The sequence below is a fragment of the Nothoprocta perdicaria genome, unplaced genomic scaffold (genome assembly GCF_003342845.1).
Source record: "Nothoprocta perdicaria isolate Ctin4 unplaced genomic scaffold, notPer1 scaffold_161, whole genome shotgun sequence".
In the NCBI taxonomy this organism is placed as follows: Eukaryota; Metazoa; Chordata; class Aves; order Tinamiformes; family Tinamidae; genus Nothoprocta; species Nothoprocta perdicaria.
In genome coordinates this window covers 169,163-183,636 of record NW_020454772.1, presented here as the reverse complement: position 1 = coordinate 183,636, position 14,474 = coordinate 169,163, and positions in this window count along the sequence as shown.

The following is a 14,474-nucleotide window of genomic DNA, read 5'->3' as shown; positions in this document are numbered from 1 at the left end:
AAAAAAAAAAAAAAAAAAAAAAAAAAAAAAAAAAAAAAAAAAAAAAAAAAAAGGTGGGGGGAGAAAGTTCCACTATAAAAGATATTTGTCAAGAACAGCCATCGGCCAGCACCGCAAATGAGCAACTCCAACGTGAAAATACTTTCAAAGTTCTAAATGAGTTGTCCCTGTGGTAATAAAGAAAGCTGTTTTACAGCATGACAGTATGTAAGACAGCATTGTCAGCTATAGTTTATTTAAAGCACAAGGCCTGTAACAGGAAAATAATGACTTTAATAAAATTTACTATTGACTTTGTAGGCTAAAATCTTTCTGTCATCAGGAATACAGAAAAACAACCTGCCTGAAAGCCCTTCACTTAAATATATTCCTTTAATATTTCAAAGCAACTTGTGACTTTTTTTTTAATATACATGCTACTTCAAAAGATACTGTAGTGGGGTGGAAATTAGTATTTTTAATAGAAAGTTGGAATTGCTTACATAAGGGAAAAACTGGTAATGACCTATGACACTGTCTACTGAAAGCAACATTTGAGGAAACTGCAAAAGCAGTTAATGCAATTCCTTGAAAATCTGTATAAAGCTATGTCACAAATGAATGATTTATAAATTACTGAACGTCCTTCTCATCTAGAGGATATCTTTTAATCATGTGCTGTAGTTTTCTCTGAGTGAACTCCAAAGAGCCTGCTACAAAGATACACAGAAATCTGCAGCATGTTAACAAGGTTGGGGTCATTTCTAAGAATTGAGGGGGGAGCAAACAATAAAAAACCCTCACATTCGGCATGATTTTACTTTCCAACCAATTTGATTAAATGCACTACAGCTTGCTGGTAGTGTGTAAGAGGTCATGCCTTTTATATGAAAAACTGCAGAATTTTCATTCCTTTAATGTTTTTTTTACATAGTTAAAATAAACTGTGGTAAAAAGTTTCCCAACAGCATATGACAGCTCAATTTAGAGGTGAAACCTTTTAATAAAATCTCATGAAATGAATGCTTTGGTTTATGCACTCTGTTTGTGTTTCCCACTGGAGTGCTTAGCATTGTGAAGAGGTGGTTTCTTTCTTTACTACTTCAGTGCAACATCATGAAGGAGAGACTGGAGCTTTTGAAATAGAAAAGCTGTAGCTTAGCCATGGTGAAATTGTTGATGGAGGAATCTTAATTTACAGTGAAAATGCTTTCCTCTTGACTTTAAAAAATGCTATTGTGCATTAATTTACATTGCAGATAATTAATTAAAAATGAAGAAAAATATTCCACAGAGGCTTTTAGAAAGGACTCTGGGGTCCAGGAATAGTATTAAGAGGGGAACCAATTAAAGATTTATCTGAGAGTGAATAATTTTGCTAGGACTTTGGCAAAAGAACGAGTTGAAGTCACATTTGTCGTGGCTTTGTCTTGTTTCATGCACATCCACAAAATCCTTTTTTATGCTTGCTGAGGGAAATATCAAGGAATAAGTAATCTTTCCATGAGAAAGCACAGTGCCTGCCTTTCCTAATGCACTACACAAACACCACCTATAAAAAGCAGTAGCACCTTTCATAAACTTCAGAAAGTTTAATCATGCAGTCCATAGAAAATTTAACTCATTTCCACACTTGCCACTGTGGAGCTCATTCAGAGCTAGAGAACTAGGAAGATAAAAAAATGTCCAGAGGAGGACCAAGCCTACAGGAAGCAACTATTCATGTCATCAGAATTACACAGGCTCAGCCTATCTGTCCAGGCAACGTGTTAGCAAGTGATGCCAAAAATCATAAATCCAACAAAATATAAATCACAAGGAGGAAGCATCCCATTGAATGAGTTCTGTACAGGCTCCAAAACCACAGTCCTAACAGGATGTTAGCTGTAAAATATTTGCTCTTGTACACTTGCATGGTGGCTTAAAAAGGCACCTGCCCAGAACTAAGTTCACCTCCATGTCTACTGGAGGTTACCAGCACACTAGAGGTTTTCTCCAATTTGAATTCAAAAGAGGTAGTCTCAAAATATTCCACTTTTTGTAAGCGCAACAGATTTTTGTAAACATCAAGGTCATTAAGAAAAGAATTGTTTGCAGCACACTACTGCTGGTATTCCTCCTGCTGGATTTAGCCCCATAAAAACTACAAGAAGTCTAAAAGCTACAAAAAGTTGTTCAGGTATGACAGCTCATGAAGACTCAACAGCAAGACTAAACGTGTTGCACCACTTACAATTTACTCAGATCTTTAAAACAAAGTTACCGGGGTGAATGAAGGAGAGAGAAAATTCTAGTTGTCCTCTTTTAACTCCCTCTCCCATCCCCTTTAATCCTCATCTTGTGCCATAACACTGGGGAATTAGCTCAGGAAGGACCCAATGCAAAGGACATATATGCCTGCACTTGATCCAATTTCAGGATAGACGTCAGCCCCATACTCACAGCAACATTTCATTTTTGAAATGGATGTTCAATTCATACTTAGGAGACCCACTTTTCAAGACATCTTTGCCCTCAGAAATTTCCATTCTCTTTATTAAGAAATTATGATAGATCAGTGCTTGAAGAAAAAATCAGGACTAAGGAACCTCAGTCAAGATTTTGGAGTATGTCTTAGACTCAGGCTCTTCAAAGTCTTGCCCTTACTTTTTATCCAAACTGCAAGAGGATAGTTTTATTAATTTCAGCTGGAGGTTATATTGTCTTTTATCTTATTTTTCAAGGCATGTGTGAGCAGAGGGGAAGACTTCAAATCTATAGCTCATCAACTTTAACAACTTTTTTTCTTCTTTTTTTTAAAGCAGGATTTATATAATGTAGAACACAGGACATTTACTCATTAAACTCTTCCCTGGGGTACCAAAAGCTTGAGCCTTTCTACTGTATACTGAGTAGGAGGAAGGAGATTTGGAAAGACAAGGGGAAAAGCAGGCATTTTTAAGAAGCCCTTGGTATCTTTTGGGCATTTTAGGATTGTATCTATTTCATTGTGTAGTTGTTCACCTTGCACTTTTCTGATATTGCTTTGCTACTCAGTAAATATACCAGCAATTATTAACTGAGCTGTAGAAACTCACGTTAACTCCAAAATAAAAAATAAGCATCACCTGTAACTCCAAGATAAAAATAAGCATCACCTGACAACAGATACAGATGTGCCATACAGGTAGCACTTTCTAGAATATTAGAAAGGCAATAAACTGAAAAATGTGGAACTAAGAAAATGATGTAGCCCTAAGAACTGTCACAGGAAGTCCAGACACCTTCCAGTCACATACTCCTAAGCTTGGATAAATCCTTAATGGTTTATAGCATAGTATCCCCATTTCATATATCTTAAATAATGAGTATTCTGGATGGCTTAACGCAAGCCCACAAATGATTCTTGAATATTTTTTCTGTGAAGAATCACCTTCAAAGGTCATCAAGGAGCCAACAGGAGCAGGCACTCTGATGGACCTCATATGTTTAAAAAAAGAAGAACAGATTCAGCTGTGAAGGTTTGGGGGACAGCTTAGGGTGTAAGGACCATGAGTGGGTAGAAGTCAAGATCCTGTGAGAAGACAGCAGGACAAAACACAGGATCACAATCCTGACCTTGTTGAGAGCAGACTTTGCCCCCTTCAGAGCAAAATTCTTCCATTCTTGGAAGAATTCTGTGGGAGACAGCCCTGGAAAGAAGAGGGGTCCAGGAGAACTGGCTGGTTTTTAAATATCACCTTCTCCAGATTCAGGAATAGTCCATTCCAATGTGCATGAAGCAGAGGTGGCAGGGAGCATGCACAGATGAACAAGGGCTGGCTAGACATTGAGTAAACTCAGATATGAAAAGCAAGGACATAAGTAGGAGAAATAGGGGCAGGTGACCTCAAAGGACTATAGATGCACAGCCTAAACATGTAGGGCTAGGGTTAGGAAAGCCAAAGCTCAACCAGAGTTGAATCTGCTGAGAGATGAGAAGGACAACAAGAAAGGCTTCTTTAAGTATCAGCAGCAAAGGGAAGATGAGAGAAAAGTTGGGTCTGCTGCTGAACAGGGCAGCCAACTGGTGACAGTGAACATGGAAAATGCTAAGGCCCGCAAAGCCTTCTTGCCTTCAGAAATCCTAGGTCTCCGAGACCCTTGAGAAAGCCCAGAGCAAGTGATAATGACCCTCTGTGCAGGGAGGAGCCAGGTACCAAGTTAGGAACTTTTAAATAAAGTAGATATCCACAAGTCCATGAGACCTGATGGGATTCAGGCACAAGAGCTGAGGGAGCTGGCCTCTATGACTGTGAGGCCACTCTCAATCTGAAAGATAATGACAGTCAGCAGAGGCTTCTGAGAACTGGAAAAAAAGCAATTGTCACCCCTCTCTTCAAGAAGGATAATAAGAATGCAGATCCCAAACCACAAGCCAGTCAATAACACCATGAACCTGGGAAGGTGGTGAATTCCATCCATTCCTACCATGGAAGCCAGCTCCGGACGTATTAAGGACAAGTGCACCGGAAGCAATCAGCATGGTTTTATCAAGGGGAAATCATGCTTTATCAACCTGCTAGCATCCTACCGTGAAATGACTGATTTGGTGGACAAGCGGAAAGCAGTGGGTGTTATCTTTTGAAATCAAGTCTTTCACTGCTATTTTCCATTACATCCTCATAGACAACCTGATGAAGTAAGGACTACATAAATGAATGATAAGGCGGACTGAAATCTGGCTGAACTGTTGTTGGTCTTTATGATCAGTGACACAAAATCCATCCAGAGGTCAGTCACTACTGGTGTCCTCCAGGAGCCATTGTAAGGGCAGATATGGTTAAATACCTTTCTCCATAACCTAGATGATGGGACCAAATGCATCTTCAGGAAGCCTGCAGATAATAAAGGCTTGAAAGGAGTGGTCAATATACCAGATGAGGTGCACTGCCTCGATGAAGGACTACAATTTCAAGTAATGGGGTGGAAGGAATGCATGAAGTTCAACAAATGTGGTGGCAAATCCTTGGGAGGAATAACCCCACACACCAGTGCATGCTGGGGTCTAATCGCAGAATCATAGAATCGTTAAGGTTGGAAGGGACCTCCAGAGATCATCCGGTCCAATCTCCCTGCACATGCAGGGTCACCTAGAACACGTGGCACAGAGCTGCATCCAAGGAATCTGATGAAATCTGATGAAATCTGATTTGCAGAAAGGCACCTAGTAGTCCAAGTGGAAAAGTTGACCATTTGAGCATCTAAAATGGAATGCTAAGGCAAAACACAGAGGACTACTTCCCTTGTCAGTAAAAAGCATTTTCATTCAGTTGTGAAAAGGCATGTTTCTGGCTTACACTGCTTGCCTGGAAAAGCCCATATTTGAATTTTATCTTCCTTTTTTTTTTTTTTCTACTGCTGATCTATTTGAATAAAAACTGGTCCTACTCTTGAAGTATTCAGTGAGAACTATGACTGTCAAAGCCAAGTTGGGGTTGGACAGTTCACTATACTGAGGTTCTGAGGATGTTTTTAATGCAAACCCTAACAATAAAATCTTTTTATAGGTCTTGAACTAATGCAAAAATACCATGTGCAGAAACCTTTTTGGAAACAGTTACAAATGCTAGCTTCAAATTATTTCAAGCTCTATCTGTACCACCTTTTGTTCATCTTGTGCTCTGCCTTATGTAGAATCAAATCTAATTAGCATACAAAGGTACCTTGAGACCAAACAATACCTCTTCAAAAAACTATTCTGTTGCAGTTGGAGTTGACTGTAGCAAGCTCTCATATTCTAGAAGAAAGCTATTTTCAAGACAATCCTTGTCTAGACCTAACTCGTCATTTTTTGACAACACTTGTTCTTCAGGTGTTCTACCCTTTTATTTTTCCTTATTGCTTTTGCAATCTAACAGTAAAATCTAATAAAAAATGTTGATTGCTTTGTGTTTTACAGTGTCATTGACCAAAGTATAATGAATTCCTTTCTCCCCAAACCATTTAAGAGGCAAGTAATTTGAACAATTCCAGCATCTTTTTTTCCTTTTGTGTTCACACAGTATAAACTAAAATTATGCAGAAGTTTCATCAAAGCTGAGCTGTGCTTCTAAGAAGTGTGTAACTCAGATATAGAATGAGCCATTTAAAGAAGTTATTGACGCCAACATTAAATTTACAATTATTCATAAAAGAAAACCATTTGAAGAATTCCCCATGCTGCAAGTACACAAAATACTTTGCTACGCATAAGAAGTTACGTTTATTAATAGCTCTTTTTACCATCGTCTCATTTCACCAAAGCAAACTTCATCCTCCAGTGGGACTAAGAATCACGTGAATGTCACAGATGCTACGAGTTTATTCACCATAACAAAAAAATGACATCCAGCCATCTCATGACACTGGTTTCTCACAATATGCAGCTGTCCAAAATGAAGGACAAGGAAAAAACTAAATGTAAGAAAATGCTCTAATTTATGAACACAATTAACTATATTTTTTAACCCTGCCCGGAGTTCATACATCATCCTAGAAATGCTTCCTACAAATCTCTTATTCTTGGTAAATTTAACTTGTCACATACAATATTAAAATTCCTTTTTCCATGATATTTGATTCATTCCCTTGCAGGGATTGTATATAGAGATCTCCTATCCAGGGCCTTAGTTTTTCAGTCAGCAGGGCTACAACCTTATTTAAATAACTTTTGTAGAAATATCATGATTAGCAAAAGAATTAATCACCTCCCATTGGGTTTGGAGGGATGTGTACTTGTTCAGTAGTTCAAAAATCAGCACGATATGTATTTAGAAAAATAAAAACTAGAGACTGTAGCATTTATATATTCCCAATCTGTAGTTCAGGAAATGAATGATTAAAATCTGTAAGTAGTTGGGTTATAAAAGTTGGAGGTTTTTTATTATTTTTTTAGGCAGAGGATTGATTTTGCATGGATGTTTTGCTATAGACATGATAATTTAGCTATTCAGAGCTACAGATACTTAGATATTTAAGACTTGTTAAATTTTAAAGCAGCATTGAAGTAGGAGTTTAGGGAAAATTTTCAAAGACGGAAATGCCTTTAAACACCAAAATCTTATTGAAAGCTATTAATAACTGGGTACACAAACAACATTTTTTTTTTATACACTGCTATTATGTGTCTATGTCTGTCTGGACTTGCATTAGTGGTTTGGACTTTTTTGTTCATTTTTTTTGAGACTCTCAGTCTTTGCATATCTTTTATTTAAAATGGAGAATATAATAGCAGTATACATTGCAAAAAGAGATGTTCCAAATAAAAATGATTGGAGTGTTATGAGGGGACATTTTTTTTCCTTATGAAATATGTTCATCCCATTATACAGATGAGGAGGACAGCCCAATAGTTTCACAACTGTTACAAGACTCCCTGTGGCTTAATAGGTAGTAAGCTGTCTCAGTCTGGCCATGCCTCTTTGTTTCTCTGACCCCTGGGAATAGATTGAGTGTGCCCACATAGATGTTCAGAGCCATATGGCTCAAGGCACCTAGGACAGTATGAGTCACTCCCCTCAGATCTCTACTGAAGCATCATTATATGAGTTTCTTAAAAGGATCTAAAACACACTCACTCTATAGCTAGAAGAAAAATAGCTTTCTACATCATATTCTTCCTCATCTTACGACCACTACGACAACCCTTGTCTAAAGCAAACACTGTGGATTAAAATCTTCCGAAAATAAAATACTTCATTTTCACCATTTCTGCTTTGAAGTTGTCTTTTCCTAACTCACTTGTAGCATCCAAATACAACCAGCTTCCACCTGCCTTTACTGGTCTAGAGTGGGCTTAGACACACCTATCAAAACTCTACCACCTATATTCTCAACTTCTCAGTCTGTATGCTTGTAAAGGGCTGCATTAATACAAAGCTTTAGACTGAATCATCCAATTCATAAACACAGCCATGGATACCTCAAAACATGCCCTATTAACACATCTACAGCAAAAGCTTTCTTTACATATATATGTATTCGTATACACACATGCATACAATCACAAAGAACACAAACATAGAAGAAATAACTTTTTTGTAAAGGTTATATGTTTTAGGAATTAAATCTATTTTATCATTTATAAAACATCCTTCATCTCAGATTCTCCCAAAATAACAACATAGAACTAAGAAAAAGGCTAAGACGAAGTGTTCTTTCCCCCTCTTTCTTTCTTCCTTTTGGTTTAATGCGATATCAAATCCCTCACTTTAGGATAGCAATATATAGTGAATATTAAATACAATAGGTAGCACATGAGAAACTAGATCACTAATCCAGAAAAAAAAGTTACCTGATATTATCAGATAACTATATATCCCACACTTACTATAACTAAATTTGGTATCTCTCTAATGCTTTGATCATTCTCACCTCAGTGGGAGATCATTCTCTCATATTTTATGTTCACAAATTCAGATTTCTTTTTTATATCATGATCTGGATGAAGGATATATATATGAATTCTTTTCTCTTCCACTCCTGCTATAAAAGAACTAAGCGTAGAGTCAGATGATTGCTCATATGACCATATTCTCCCCCTCTGCCCCCGACTGTTACAGCATTTAGGTTTCTAAGACCGAATGGTTACATATGAATGAAATTACCTCTGAATAAACTACTCCCAAACTGTACGTTGAGCTGTACTCACAGCTCAACCACTCACAGACATTACTCTTTTGTTGAGTCTCAAAAGCCAAAACTTCTTCCAAAACCCAAATCATGGCAGCCCCAAATACCTTGTAGGTTTTTCCAGAGCCAGGCACTCTATTTCCAGAGGCTCCCAAGGTGCACGTGTGCATGGCAGACCCATCAGGCAGTCACAGATGTCCTGCAAATGAGAGAGCTTAATGTCTGGGAGACTCCGATTCACATTCGGATGCATCTGGAGAAAGAGACTTGCCTAGCGGATTATCATAAGGATCACGACCCCAACTTTCAGAGGCTGTGGCTGATTCTCCAGCAGTGATCACTCAACAAGCTGCTGGACTTATGAAAAATAAGTTCCAACAAGAATTGTGAGGCAGGAACTTGAACTTCTGGGGCGACAAGACTGGATACCCACCTTCCTGAATTTTCATGTCCCCACAAAGCAGCTAGGAGTCAGAGTCCCAAAATTCCCCTCCCCCCAAAAAGTTTTAAGATCCATGGCTGTTGGATGGACAAGGAGAAATTAGAACCACACCTTTGCAGAGTTAGATCACTTACTTCAAAATACATTTACAGCATTTAGTAGCATACCTTTACTTAGAAAAAAATAGTTCAGTGTTTTTCCAATTGTTTTCTTTGAATCTCTGGTTATAGGAATTATGATTTAAAGTTTTGTGCATCTGACTCAAATTAAGATCTAATTAGAAAAAGAAAATGAAATCTGACATTTCACTTACTCTAGTTATAGCTTGCTGCCAATATAGGAAGTAAATAGCTTTAGCCTTGACCTGTAGACTGAAAGCCTATTAGTGGTTAGAGTGCATTAGCCACGTTCCTAGCCTCTTTCAGTTAGCTTCATCAGACGTGAATAAATTTCTACACTTGGAGACCTCACCAAGATGTAAATTGAGATGGGGGTGACCAAGTTTCATGTCAAAGGCACATTCTTGACTGGAATTAAAACCGTAGTGCAGATGCACCCAGTGACAGCTTAAGGCTTTCACTAATTTCTTCTGCATTGAGAACTGCTATTTGCAACAAGTTTTAGATTAGTCAGTCTACTGAAGGGGGATCATCAAACACTGATCCTGACCTTGATTGCTCTAATTTGCATTTTAGGGTGCTTATGACCTAATAAAGTTGACTTGTATGCTCTGTTCTAAGGCAATAATTTGCCCCGGCTTTTGTTTATAGCAGTATTCACAGTTTAGTAGACGGAGTGTCAGTCTGTTGGTCAGCTATCTGCTTTTATATACAGCATTGTTCTCAGCCTATTGTAGGCTTTGCTGTCAGCCTATAGGAGGCCTTATGTAGCCTGACTACTTAGAGGAAGGTCAAAAATGCTCTTATTTTTTGAGATAGTTCCATTTTATATGCAATCTAGAGCAACATAATGATCCTTTCTTTTAACCCTACATTAATTTAATTCACTAGCCTAATGACTATTTTGAAATCTCTGCTCAAAGGACTCATGTGAGCTTGGTTTGCCATGAGGATAACAGATCAGGCATGTGAATCTGGGTTCTCACAGCAGATGGATGTCTTAACTACTGATTCTTCTGAAATGAATGAACTTGTTTCTCTTCTTCTTTCCCCTCTCTCTGGAAATTGAAATCTGGACTTGGGATTTTTTTTCCAGTTAAACCTTCAATGATTTTGGCACATTCTAACAAATTGCATCAAAAATGCCTTATACATAACTGGCTGAGCCAACAGATGTCACATTATGTCTTAAACCCTCATAAGCACAAAGGATCAGAAAGCAGCCTTTTTAATAAAATAGCTTTTTCTTCAGTAAACCCCAAACATGACCTGTAGACAGATTAATGTCTGTTGAGCATCCAACTTGCCCACAGATGGTAGAATAATCTTGAGCTGGTTTTCTTGGACAGTGACTTGAGATATTCGTCATAAAGCATCTTCCTAAAAGTTACTACGATCTTTCAGTTTAAAATAAAATCTCCAAGATCTTTAGACATTTTTTTCCTGATTATAGAAGACAAGTACAACCCTAACTTTGTTTTCAAAATATAACCAGTAGTTAATTTGCCATTAACCAGTTTCACAAGCAGTTACTGAAATTCTATTTTTTAATAGCTCCAGTATGTCCAAGATGGATTCATTTCACAGTTTCAATAAGCTTACCACCCTCTTTCAAATTCCTGATCCAAACCTAAAAATCAATAAATAATAGATGCTCTGCAGGGACAAGCTGGCCATTTGGTGTCATAATTTTGGAAAATTTCACTGAAGTTTAGGAAGCAGCAGAGTATACCCTGTATCCTTTTTTTGTTTGTTTTTTTGAGTAGATAGCCTACATAAGCCCATGTATGCAGTCATTCACTTGGCAATTTCAAAGTATTTCATTTTCAGTTGTTTCTATACAGACATGGTGCTTGCTAATTCAACTTTGCTATACATACATCCATTTCATAAGATTTATCATAAAGTAAGTATATGGTGGAATCATTTTTAAAGGGCAGACAATAGTACTGCACTAAAAAGAGACAAGAGCCTTGGAAGGAAAAAAAAATCTCTATCTCTGGAGAGTAGCTATGCTCCTCATGGAAGGAAGTCTGGCAAATTTCCAGGCTCTTTTAGACACCCATAGCAGAATGAGTAGTGAGCTATGGCAGATGTTCTCAGGGACTTTGCAGGCCAATCTGGAGAAAATGCGAGGGAGCATATGACTTTGACATGTCATAAAATTATATATGACACTTGTCATCTTATTTCCACTGTTAGACAAGCCAGGAAGATCAAAACTGGGAGATTCCTGTTAAATCCTTTGGAATAAACAAAAAAAGAATTGAGAATTGAGGAAGGTGAAGTATTTCTGTAAGGCAAGATATAAAAATCAATATATCACCTGAAGAGCATCGTTATTTCATTTCTGAGGTGTGGGCCAAATAGTCAGAGGGTGAGAACTCCAGCAGAAAAATTTAGGTAAGCCAGAGACTTCTGCAGATTAGAAAGCAGATAGGTAAGAAAGCAGTCTTCAGAGAACTTTAATGTGCCTTAAACTATAAAAATTCCTCATTCAACATGACCAAAAGGAAAACAGGCCAGAGATCAGAATGACCAGTAGTGCAGTGGTTGGAGTACTGGAGTATTCATTTGGCATCTGTCAATGTCTAAGCCTCTTCTCCTTTCAGCTTGGTACCTCCAGCCTGTGCATCCTCTAATTTTGTGGGTTGAGATTTCACTGTCTCTTAAAATTCCAACCTAGACTCCAGAAATCTTCCCTATAATGTTCATTGAAAGCCAACACTTTTTGCCAAAAGGAATCTCAGCTTCAGTGAATTTCCTTTCTCTAAGGAAAAAATATTGGGCTGAAAAACTAACAGCCAGCTCTAGATCATGCCTCTTGTAAGTTCCAACACAGTCAAGGAGGGTTCAAAAGCTAATTGCCTATAAAGCTGAAGACTTCTTGAATCTTACAGCTGTCATATCCTTCACCACACTTCAAAAGGAGGGGTTGGAACTGAAGATAGCCTCCAAACTCTTAGACCCTTCATTCTATATTCAGATTTCTTCTGCAGTCCTCATCAGAGAGTTACTACATTTCTCCAGTTAACAGGAAAGATGGAGCCAAAGTCTCCTCCCTCTCTTAGTTTACAGAAAAAAATAATTAATTCTCAAGTCAACTGAGCTAGAAGTGGTGTAAACAAGAGAAAGAACCAGGCCTCCAGGAACAGAAATACTGCAGAAGCAGTCATCACTTTTAAAACATGGCAACATTTCAGAAAAACACTGCAGATGCTTTGGTTCTGTCCCTCATCCAAGTTGAGCATTGCTTTATGCCACTGTGTTTTTCTTATTTCTACCAAGTCTCCTTAGGCATTCATGCTAATACCTTGTACTTGATATGAGTGTTTTATAATTAGGCACACATACATGAAATACACAAAATTATATTAAGCCTAAACACATTTTCAAAAAGTTATAAAATACTCTTGCCAGATTCTATACTCTCAAATGGATTAATCTGAAAAACAACTGGGACTCAATTTAGACCTTTCTGGCAGCAAGCGAGAGAAACGTCAAACTCACAATTTTACTTTATTGAAGACCCTCTTAGGAGTCCATCAGAAAGAACTCTATCTGCCTGGTAGCCAGCAATCAGTGGGAAGTAATATTTAGTTTATTAATGTGGCTTTGATTTTTTTTTCCACGCTGCTGATGCATAGTACTAAACCAAAACCTTGATCCAATTTCCCTTCTCCCTTTTTGCAAAAAAAAGGCAATGAAACATAAAGTTAACAAGATCTTGCATAATATTAAAGTACATTCAGTACTTTCAGTAGGTCTCAAGTTATCCAGACAGAGAGTTTATTTATATACTAGGATGGCTCAAATAAGAATGTATGCACAGAAACTGAACACAATTTAAGAGACCATGTGCTGAAGTCAAGGTTAATTTTGAAACTACCCTTCAGTTTCAAGGCAACTGCACATGTTACTAAGTGTCTGTGTTTCATAAAAGAGTGGTTTTCACTGGTACTTGACAGTACAGGTAAAACATCATAAAATTCTAATCATAAAACACTACCATTTATTTACTAACAATAGATTTCAAAAATGAAAGCATCCAAAGACAAATGCAGAAAGTTTTTGTCCTGCTTTCTTCTCAATAAATCAGAGAGAATTACAGAAGCAGGCTCAGGTGTTGTCTCAAATGTCATGATTCATGTCTTCCAGTACATTACATTTGATTTATAGTATTATTTGTGGGGTTTAAGAGTGAGTTGCTGGGAAGTTAAAATATATTGGGGCTAAAACAGCTGACTGGGGTAAAACTGACATAGAATAAATACTCAGCTCTGGAAAACATAGGAGAAAGTCAAAAACAAATGGCAATAAGATAGGAACTCTTGACTAATATTCTATCGCAGTGAGCGAAACATGGAGCTCCTGACTTCTATCTATGACTTCAACAGGCTCTCATGTAAGTAACCACTGCTGGCAAAAGCGTAAATAGTTCAGTCCCTTCCACATTTTCAATAAAACAACAGACAACTGATGATTTAGAAAAAAATTTAGATGGAAGCTTTGGCCCCCAGTACTGAGGTACTTCACTGACAGCAAACTGCAGAAACACTCAGACCATGCAGGACGTTTCCTGCCTCTTGTCGCAGAATAAACTCAGTGCTTAGCATTTAGCTGTGATTTGTCTTGCGAATCCCTACAGACATGGCAGGTAAGGATATTGGTGCTGAAGGAAGATCTACCAAATATTACAGCTTACAGTAATAGATAGGAAGTTAGAACACAGTGCCCAGAAGCAATAAGAGACCGAATGGCTATAGAGGCAGCAATATATATGTCAGCATCTGCACAAAAGCACACCAGCCACACAAAAGTTTAGGATTTGCAGTGACCTCAGTAAATGAGTGATCCCACTAAATTAATAGAGATAATATGCAAATGAAACAACCACTGATAAAGAATTTTAGAGGTACTGTACAAAATACCAATAGGAACAGAACAGTTGGTTATGGTGGATATTATGGCATACCATAGCACAAAATTGGAAAAATCCTTATTAATACATAACCTGCAAGAACCTGAATTGTATTGATGTGGCCAAGTCCAATCTACTAAGCTTGTTTCCATTCTTTGTTTTGAGGAAAACAATTTATCAAAAAATGAGAGTAGTTGATGATTCACTGAACTGCTGAGGGTATAAAAGAAAGTAGAACTTCACTTCATAGAAAGCCTAGGAACAACAATTAAATTATGTAATATATTGGGTATAAATAAATGGGATAACTTTTATTAAACAAAATAGAAAATGATAAAAAAAAAAAAAATCTGAAATCTGCCCTCAGATACAACAAGTTGCA